The 11076-nt window shown below is 35.9% G+C and overlaps 1 pseudogene; it reads left to right on the top strand.

Moving 5' to 3' along the window:
- Positions 1–35: 35 nt before the first annotated feature.
- Positions 36–2751, top strand: LOC113332608 (annotated as a pseudogene).
- The last annotated feature ends 8325 nt before the right edge of the window (positions 2752–11076 follow it).

Here is an 11076-nt window from a genome sequence, read left to right on the forward strand (position 1 = left end):
TTAACGGCCACTAAAACAGCGTCATAGTTGTTAGAAAGTGCCTGTATATATAAGAAATTTAGACGACAAAAAAAACATTTTCCGATAGAAAACAGTTTCCGAAAATTAATGACAGAGAGGGGTTCCTTGAATGGTTATATTTGCTAGAAACCTTCTCTTCAAAAGAAGAAGAATTCTTCTGCTTAGTCGCACTTTCAACCAAAACCCTCGTGTTCTGCCCTCGTTATTATATAATGGAGAGTCCAAGATTCAACTCATACAGAAACAATATGATCACCATAATGCATTTGATACTTGCTCTAACTCTCTGTATCAGCAACAGAAGAAGCTTCTTCAAGCGTGCTCGGGAGCTCGATATCTCGATCATGCTTCGACAAAATTGCTTCATGCACTGTCCATCACAATGGACTGGTCTTGCTCTGATTATCAGGATCCACCCATTTTGACATCCATTAATAATAGTCTTATTACAGCATATGCATCTCAGGGTGAATTATCAATGTCCATGAAAGTGTTCGATACGATGCCTGAAAGAAATGTCGTTTTATATAACTCGATTATTTCGGCTTACAGCCGGAACGGACATGATCACGAGGAGAGAAGAGGAGATACTTGTGGAAGAGCTTGGCAGATTTTTAATCAAATGAGGGGCTTAGGAATTAATCCCACACAGTTTACTTTTGGTAGTTTGTTAACTTCTTCATCCTTAAATCTTATTCAAGGCTTACAGTTACTTCCATTGACTTTAAAGACTGGGTTGCTTTGTAGTGATGCTTTCTCGGGCACTGCATTGTTGGGTTTGTTTGGGAGGCTTGGAAGAATGGATGAAGCATATAGTTTGTTCCAAGAAATGCCCAAGCGTAACTTGATCACATGGAATTCCATAATTTCGATATTTGGATGACATGGATTTGTTGAAGAATCTATCGTTTTGTTCTGCGAACTTCTAAGAACACAGGAGGGATGTCATCCATCAGAATCATCTTGTGTTGGAGTGTTATCTGGTTTTGGTTTAGGGAGAATTGGACAAGGTTCACAGCACTTGAGCTCAATAGGCGGACAGATACATGGGCTGGTGAAAAAAATCGGTTTAGAGTCTTATACTGCTATTGCAAACTCTCTTTTGAATATGTATGCCAAATTCTCATTAGGAGCTTATTCTACTGAGGTTTTGTTCGAGGAGATGACTCGTGTTCGGGATGTGGTTTCATGGAATATTATTATTGGAGCATTTGCAAGGAGTGACAAACCATGGAAAGCTGTTGACCACTTCTTGACTATGTCACAGTCAGGTTTCTCGACTAACCAGACTACATTTGCTAATGTCATTAGTGCCTGCACCAGTCTGCAGATTTCAAAATACGGTGAAATCATACACGCAAAAACAATCATGAATGGCCTTAATTCTGATGTTTTTGTAGGCAGTGCACTGGTTGATTTCTATGCCAAATGTGATAAAGTAGAAGAAGCACATCTTGTCTTTTCCAAGCTTGACCAAAGGAGTGTTGTTTCTTGGAATGCTTTGATTGCTGGTTACTCAACTAAGGGTTCTCATTTTTCAACTTGTCTGCTACAGCAAATGCTTCACTTAGGTTATCGGCCTAACGAGTTCTCATTCTCCGCTGCTCTTAAATCATCCCTGGTTGATGAGGTACAACAACTTCATTGTCTGATAGTAAAAATGGGTTACCACCAAAATGAGCATGTCTTCAGTTCACTTATTGCTTCATATGCCATGAATGGCCTTATATCTGATGCATTGAGCTTTGTTACATCCTTGGACTCCCCACTATCCCCATCCTCTTCTAATGTCATTGGTGGAACATACAATAGAATTGGCCAATTCCAAGAAACACAAAAGCTTCTTTTTCAAGTTGGAGAACACGACATTATATCTTGGAACATATTGATTGAAGCTTGTGGCCGCAATGGGGATTACTTGGAAGTATTTGCACTGTTCAAAAGCATGCAAATGGCTCACATGTTACCTGATAATCACACTTTTATGAGCCTGTTAAGTATCAGTGGTAAGCTCTGCAACCTGTCTTTGGGAAGTTCTCTTCATGGGCTTATCATAAAGATGGATTTCAAGTGCTGTGACGTACTTGTGTGTAACGTATTGTTGGACATGTACGCCAAATGTGGAAGCCTCGAGAGTTCTGTTAAAATCTTCAGTGAAATGACAGATAGAAGAAATCTGATCTCGTGGACGTCTCTGGTTTCAGCTCTAGGACTTCATGGTTATGCATTTGAGGCACTGAAACGGTTCAGAGAATTAGAATCATCAGGATTGAAGCTAGATAGAGTTTGTTTCATTGCAGTTCTATCAGCCTGCAGACATGGGGGACTAGTTGAAGAAGGAATGAAGTTGTTTTCAAGCATGAAAGTAAAATATGGAATTGAACCAGATATGGATCACTATGTTTGCATGGTGGACTTGTTATCTAGATCTGGGCATCTTAGAGAAGCAGAGAGACTGATAAATAACATGCCGTCCCAGCCAACTGCCCTAATTTGGCGAATTTTTCTTGCAGGCTGCAAGAGGTGCAACAAGAACGAGGAGCAAGCAGTCGGATAGGCACTTCTTCTTTGAGATTCAGGGTCCCTGAACTTGGATCGATTGAGATAATTGAATGATTATACTCCTCCATTTACTTGGGGAAGTGGTGGCTGGGCCTCAAATAATTCACATAGGGCTCAAACTAGCCCGGTTTCAAATGTATAATGAGAAATTAGACACGAAAAATACTATAACCCCCTACTATATGAGATCAATATATAGAAGCTCCACAAAATGGATCCTTCATTGTCAACTCCATACTTTAGGAAGATGCTATTACCAGGCTCTAAATATCAAATTTTCTTCAGATTTGGTCCATAATTAATTATTACGAATTTTAATAATGACAACACTACTCTTTTGAATATATACAAGAGGTAAATCATGAGAGCTTTTCATTTTTAGATTTTCTTTCTCTCTCCATCCTTCTTCAGCTACTTTCAGAGATCTCAAAACTTCAATTACCAGCAACTGAGTCAACAACACAAACCTAAATCGAGATCGACACATAGCTAATCAATCGTTCAAACAACAAATCCCGTGAAAAACACATCAAATTCTCACTAGATCTTGAATTTTAATGGAGTTTTTGTGCCTGTAATGGAGAATAATTGAGCAAATTCGTCATCAACGAAGAACTCCGAAGATTTAATCAACAAAGACTAAATAAAAGATAAGTTTCTTTTGCGGTATCCATTTCATTTTTTCCATGTTTTAGTTTTGAAAATTTTGATTAAGATTTCGAAACCTGAAACTTCGATTTCAATTCAGTTTGATTATCTTATTTATGATTAGCATTCAAATCTACTTTCGCCTTCTATATCTCTTCATTTTGAGTTAGAAACTTCGATAAAAAAATTGAAAAAAACTTTCCAAAACTTTTAGGGTTCTTCGTCGAGAATCCGTTGATCTATTCTATCATTCAACTGATTGAAACAGATTTGTAATCCTCATGTGTGAATATGTGTTACCCATTTAATATTTTCGTAAACGAAGTAGTTTAATTTTTTTCTACCTGATCTAATTTGTTGATTTTATAGATTTCTTTGTGTTGGAATTGAAAATAGGAGTCAACTGTGAAGATGTTGCTTCTGTTCGGTTAATTCAAGTTGTAAGGACGAAGGTGAATTCATTTACAGTTGTGAGAATACGGATATACTTATGTTGGATGAGTAGATATGAAATGTTTTTGATCATTAATTGTTGTTGTCCAATTTGTTTGAGCATATATGAAGCTGTAACAATTTCAAAACCAGATGAAATTGTGAATAAGAATCACAAATCAAAGAATTTTGTTATGTGATTATTATGCACAACATGTGTAACTTTCGTCTACACATTCGATTAGCTAGTGTAAATTTTCTCTACACATTCAGATAGCTTGTATAACTTTCCTATACACATCAAATTAGCATGATAAAGAAATATCCTCATAATAATTATTGAAAACCACATTCTAGATCTGAATTACATGCCTTAGATAAGCTGATTGTGCATCCATTTTATGTTAATTGTTGGCTTACACTACTGGTTTTGTGTAGGGAAAAGGAATGCACAAAGTTTTGTGTTGTTTTGTGCAGAGCAGAGGAATGCAAAGATGTATGTCTTGAAGTTCTTCCTTCAACAAACTCGAGTGTTGAAGTTTTAGCAACAATCTTGGTCAAATAGATAAGATGATTTTCATTTACTTAAAGTCAATGTAAACTTATGTATCTTCTAAGATGGATACCCTAACTCTTAACATAGGAGGATTTGAAGTCAGTGGTAAGTAAGCTGATTCATGCTTTCTTATACGACATAACTTGTTTTATTTTTAACATTTTTTATGAATAGGTGTATTCTGTGTACACATATATGTAATATGACATGTTATGTGTTGTTTCATTAATGTGTATGGGTAATTTGAAACTTAAAAATTACTCTGCAAGGGTGTGAATCTTGGAATTTTGATGTTGTGTTGGTAAAATTATTAATATGAAAGATATTCTCTGGTTCATAAGAGGCGGTTCTAATGGTGGTATTGTAGTTGGAGGTAGTGTGATTGGTGGAGGATTACATAGAAGAGTCAGATTAGGTGGTAGTGGTGGAATTGCCGAGTATTGTATCTACTCTGTTGAGTCTGTAACTTTGTATAACATTGAGTAACATATATGGGAGTGTTGGCGAGGATATTGGTCAAATTAAGCATCTGTAACTTTCAGTTACATTAGGAAAATGCGTGAGTAATTCTTAGTTACACTAGGAAAATGCATGTGTAACTTCCAATTACACTAGGAAGGTGATGATGATTTTGCTAGATTCAGTGTGAAATCTAATGAGACTGTGGTTGAAAAGGAAGAAATCTAATGAGACTTTTAGTTACATTACTCATCTATATGTTACGAATTCCATATACTTTGACTAAATTGATCAATTTTGTGTATTTTACTTCTGATTCTATGTAATTTTTTGTTGCTCTGTCAATGAATTCGAATTTTTAACACTAATTTTGTTTATTGGAAATTAATGGTCATGATGGTTGGTTGTGGAACTAAAATTGCAGGTTGATTTTTGAATTAAATTTCTGGAGCTTAAACAAGGAGGTGTGATGTTGTTGATGAAATTTACAGAAGAAAGGAGCTGAGATGTGGTGGTGACTGAGATGTAAATACAGGGTAACATTGGATGTTTATGGATATGTTAGTGTGAGTTATAGATGAAGATGGAAATTGGTTTGATAATGGTTAAATCTTCAAGAAATTTTGTTAACTCAATAGCCTGTCAGCTTACTATGAGCTTTTAGATGATTAAATTAAAATGATTTTGGCACATGGAGAAGTGTGTTCTCCTAGTAGAAACACTTGGTGAAAATTATTGAGCGCCAAGTAACTACATTTTTTTTGGTGTTATCTTGCTATAAATACATCGGTTTTGCGGCATGTTTTTTATGAATACATGACAAACGTTTATAGATGTGTAACTCCTAGTTACTTTCATATGCGTAGGAGGTATTAAAGATGTAGGTGGATGCAAGGAGGTCCATTTAGGTGTCTACGTCAACCAGTACAAGACTATTCCTCACTTTGAGAGGGTAAGCAATCGAGTTAATTATTTTTTTCTATTGTTAATTATTGGGGTTCTCTGAATTTTTATTTGGCTCCATCCTATGATAGATTATTTGTGGATGTGTAACTGCCGAGTACACAAGATATATGCATATGTAACTCCTGATTACACAATATATGCGCATGTGTAACTCTTGGTTACACTAGTCAGATGCATGTGTAATTGCTGGTTATACACGTGCATTTTGTATATGTGTCGGCATATTACACATGCATTTTGTATGCGTATCGGCAGGTTTTGGTAATCACAGTGTTGTTGGAGTATGTGTTTCATTTTTTTTGTTAGTGATTGAAATATTACAGAGTTAACATAGTGTACATGCCAGGTACACTAGTCATATGCATGTGTAACTCCAGCTACACTAGACAGATGCATATGTAACTCCTAGTTACACTAGACTGGTAACTTTTAATTACACATGCTAAGATGAGTTATTTAGATGCTTTTCTATGATCTTTGTTATTCGCCTTTAAATTGTTCTATGATTTAGTTTCTTTCTTTTTGTTCATCCAATCTAATCCTACAAATGTTTATTTTGTTGCAGATATGCAAGCATTTTGGTATCTAGGAAGGAAAGAATGGATGAGAACAGTTCTATTATAAGATGTGGTGGATCATTTCTAGAATTTTGTTTTTCATATCAAGTGTTTTAACTTGTGTATTGTTATCAATAACAACTGATTACTATCATTGATAGACAGAGAAATTATTGTAAATAAATATCAAGGTTAATACATGTAACTTTTGTATGTTTATTTGATGTACAACTGTTACGACATGTGTAACTGTGGACTACACATGACATATGCATGTGTAACTTCTGCGTACACATGTGTAACTACTGAGTACACATATATATGATAGTGTAACTTTGCATTACACATATCATACGAATGTGTAACTTCTGGATACACATGTCATATGCATGTGTAACTTATGTGTACACATCCGTATGGTGGTGGTGGTCGGCAGTGGTGGCGGGAGGTGGTGGGTGGCGGCGACGGTTGTCAATGGCGGTGGGCGGCGACGGTGGTCGGAGGTGGTTGGCAATGGTGATTGTCGGCGGCGACGGTGGTCGGAGGTGGCTGTGGTGGTCGGAACATCATCACACTATATTTTAATATCCTGGGCCTAAATTTAATCTTATTTAATTATGGGCTTGACAATATGCATAAGGGTAACATCTTTATATATTTCGGGGCCTAGATTTAAACTTTTTTTAATTAAGGGCTTGATATTATGGGTAACCCATGGGTCGTACCTTAGCCTAATTTTACCACAAGACAAGGGTCCCATCCATGGGTTACCCATAATATCAAATACTTAATTAAAAGAGTTTAAGTATAGGTCCCAAGCTATTAAAAGACTTTCATATCCTTATGTATATTATCAAGCCCTTAATTAAACAAAATTTCAATTTAAGCCCAAAATTAATAAAATATGGTAAAATGATGTCCCTACCACGAACCATCTCTGACCACGACCGCGCACAACCACTACCTCCTCCAACCACTGCCACCGCTCGCCACCACCAACCAATTCTGACCACCACCGCATACAACCACTACCATCCACCACCACCTACCACCGCCTCCGACCACTACCACCGCTCGCCACCACCACCAACCACCACCATCACTACCGACCACCTCCGCCGCTGACCACCATCATTGCTGACCACCACCACCAACATATGGATGTGTACTTATCAGTTACATATCCGTATGGCATGGAACATATATGCATGTGTACTCAAAAGTTACACATACGTAGGGAATGTGTAATGAGAAGTTACACACATGTGTATCTACAAGTTATACATTTATATGGTGTTACACATCTATATGGCATGTGTCATGAGAAGTTACACATGCATATGGTGATGTTACACATGCATATCGCATGTGTATCTACAAGTTACACATCCATATGACATGTGTATCCAGAAGTTACATATCAGAAAGAAACATACAAAAATACATGTTGCTTTTTTTACAAAAAATTCTCCATTTATCAGTTATAGTAGTTGGTTGTTATTGAACACAATAAACGAGTTAAAATACCAGATACATAAAATGAAATCCTAGAAATAAGCAACGACATCTTCTAATAAAAATGTTCTCTTCCCTTCTTATCTTCCTCGATTCCAAAATGCTTACGTATCTGCAGCAAAATAAACATCCACGGGTTAGGATGTTTCCGACCCCAGAGTAGTAAATTGAATTTATAAAAATGTTCAACATTCATCCTACGTCACCATCTCCATCTCTAACCATACATGTCATTTTGTCTAATCATCTAAGTTACTAAATTGAATTCATAGTAGTAAATTGGTTTGTAAGTTTCAAAGTAGTATTATAACATGATCAATGATGGAACTCTGAGTTCCAGTTTATCTCAATATTGTTATCATCCTTTACATACTTTCTAATTTTAGTATTAGAATTTAAAACTAAAATAAATTTTTACAAGTCCTAGTGACGAACTTTATTTTACCACTATTCTACAACCATCAATTTTTTGTGTCGTCGACGTGGACTTATTTTTAGATTTAGTTTTTATTTTCTAATAGTAGTTTTATTTTTAGGTTTGTATTCTTTTGTTATATTTTACTATGGGTATTTTTCTATTTGCTATAGGTTTTGAATTGAAAGGATAGCTGAGCCAAAGATTTTGGTGATCGATTAAAGACCTGGAGTAAAAGAGAAAGCGAAAAGAATGGAAAAAAAAATAAGTCAAAGATTTTATCTTTAAGATTTTATTTACTTTTCTATTTTTAGAAAATGTATTAGGGTTTTTAATTTTTGTAGTTTTTCTTTTATTTCTAGACACTTTTTGGACTTTATTTTTGGACTTTGGACTTTAATATTTTTTAAACCTTACAGATGGGTAGTGTTAACTACCAATTGCACAGGGAAGGACGGCAATTACGATATTGTCTCAGCCCTTTGGATTCGCATACTGACACAGGTGTCAGTGGACCGAATCTGACTTCAGCGGTTTATCGTCCGTCTGGAGCAAAGGTAAGACTCTAACTGAAAACGGGGGTACCAAAATACACCGCCAACTTTTTCTTAGGAAATTTGTATGGACAAAGTCAATACAACTCTGAGAGTTAAACTCAATCAAGGAATAGTATCTAGAGTTATCTCTATCTCTCTCTCTCTCTCTCTTGCGATTAGAACGTTTACAAAATCAAATCCGTGAACCTAATCACAAAGAGATTACTTGGACAGTACCAAAGACCAATGTCCAAGAATCAATCAAGTCGTATCCAACAATCTAGGTAGGATGTGTCTACTATGATTAATCAACGCACAACCTATGATATTTCAATTATGATAAAAATAAATAATATAATACGAAAAAAAAATAACACAGACACCAGAAGTTTTGTTAATGAGGAAACCGCAAATGCAGAAAAACCCCGGGACCTAGTCCGGATTGAACACCAAACTGTATTAAGCCGCTAAAGACACTAGCCTACTACCAATTAACTTCGGACTGGAATGTAGTTGAGATCTAACGAGTCTCCTACTGATTAAGGTACAGTCGCGCTCCTTACGTCTCTTGAATCACAACAAGATTCCGTGCAATTGGTTCCCTTAGTTGACGTCACACCCACTAAGAGTTGCTTCAACTCAATTGAAGAATTTAAACCAACCTTCCTCCCACATATTAAGCCTATATATGATTTCCTTTTACAATCAAAATGTTTGATCAAAGGTGATGGAAATCGATAGCAGTAGAAAAAGTCTAGCTGACCTTAAAATCCAGACTTATGCAACCCGAAGTGCAGCCTAGATTATTATTCACCTCACAAGTATAAAACTTGTTGAATCAACAAAGTTTGAGACGAATAGAACTTTGATGATTTCTATATATCTTGAACGAGTGAGAAGCTCAATAATCGATCAAGATCAGGATACTCGAGTTATCAAGAAAAGATAACAGGACCTGGCTTCACGAATCCCTATGAAGTCTTTGTAGTCGTTAAACCCTAAAAGGGTTAGAAAGAGGACGATTATAGTTACAACTAGGACACACCAAAAAGTAGTGACGGGATTCAAAAATCCTAGTTGCTTGAAGTTCCCCTTTTATAGGAATTCAAAGCATAGGTTTCTTTAGGTTTAAGCTAAGATAGATTTGAACCAAGCAAACAATAATCACCGTTAGATGAATCTTTGGATATGATTTTCATAAACAAGATATACACTCTGGTTAGGTGAAACCGTAACCGAACCGTGTACAAAGACTATTTCAAGGTGGTTAGCCGAAACTAACCGATTTGAACTAAAAAGATTAATATTCATTTTCATGAACACTCAAGACATTAAACTTGAATCACAATCACGTGATCAAATAAGTCTAGTATTTTAGAGAATTAATCAATTGCTAATCATCTTATAGAAATATTGATCGCACTTGAGGATAATCAACATGGACATAAAGTACAAATACCATAGTCGTATGTGACTCAAGTTAATCAGAGTACGTGTACCGGTTTGTAAACATTTAACAAAACCAAGTTCCGGAGTCAACAGAACTATTTAGGTATGCGTACCGGTTTGTAAACCTTAAGACTATGACCGTTTCCGGAGTCCATAGAACTATTTTGGTTTACGCACCAGTTTGGGTACTAAACAAAGTTCGGGAACACATAACTATTTTGGTACATGTATCAGTTTGGATATTTCCCGGTTCCGTGATCACAGTTCCTAAATGGTTTGCATACGAGTATGCTTACCGATCTGGTTCACGAGTTGAACAGATTTTTCACATGATATACATAAGAATATGCGTACCAGAAATCTGCAAGTCGAAATATAGCTACTTTGTCTTGTAACGGAATCTATAGTAGTTATATATTTATCTCTAAATCGATTCGAAACATTCCCGAATAACATCAATGACACGTGCCACTGTTCCAAGCTATTTTCGAATGGTAAAACTTGAGTCATGATTTTGATTCCGAACAATAAATTGTCCTTAACCGAGATTCGTCAAGTATGAACAAATGTTCATTAAACTTATTCATTATATTTCAAGGACTAATTATCAAGATAAACTTGACTCGAAATTCTTGTCTATGCATAGTAGTCTAATTAGTTATGCGACATCGTCTCAATGACAGAAAAATGAATATAACTTGAGATATAGGTGGTTCATTCTTCACTTACCTTTTGTTGATGAATTTCTCCAAAAGATCCGGTTCATCTTCGCCTTTAAACAGTAGAACGATGACTGTCTTGATCCACTGTTTCCCAATTACATTTGTATCCTAGTCCGAGACTTAACTAATTATAGACTGAAAATCAAGATATAGTTTTGACAACTAAATTTGAAAACAAGCTTGAGATAACAACACTTGTGAGTTCGACCGAGAAATTCTCTAACACTAACCACCCATA

This window comes from Papaver somniferum, unplaced genomic scaffold (genome assembly GCF_003573695.1).
Source record: "Papaver somniferum cultivar HN1 unplaced genomic scaffold, ASM357369v1 unplaced-scaffold_132, whole genome shotgun sequence".
In the NCBI taxonomy this organism is placed as follows: Eukaryota; Viridiplantae; Streptophyta; class Magnoliopsida; order Ranunculales; family Papaveraceae; genus Papaver; species Papaver somniferum.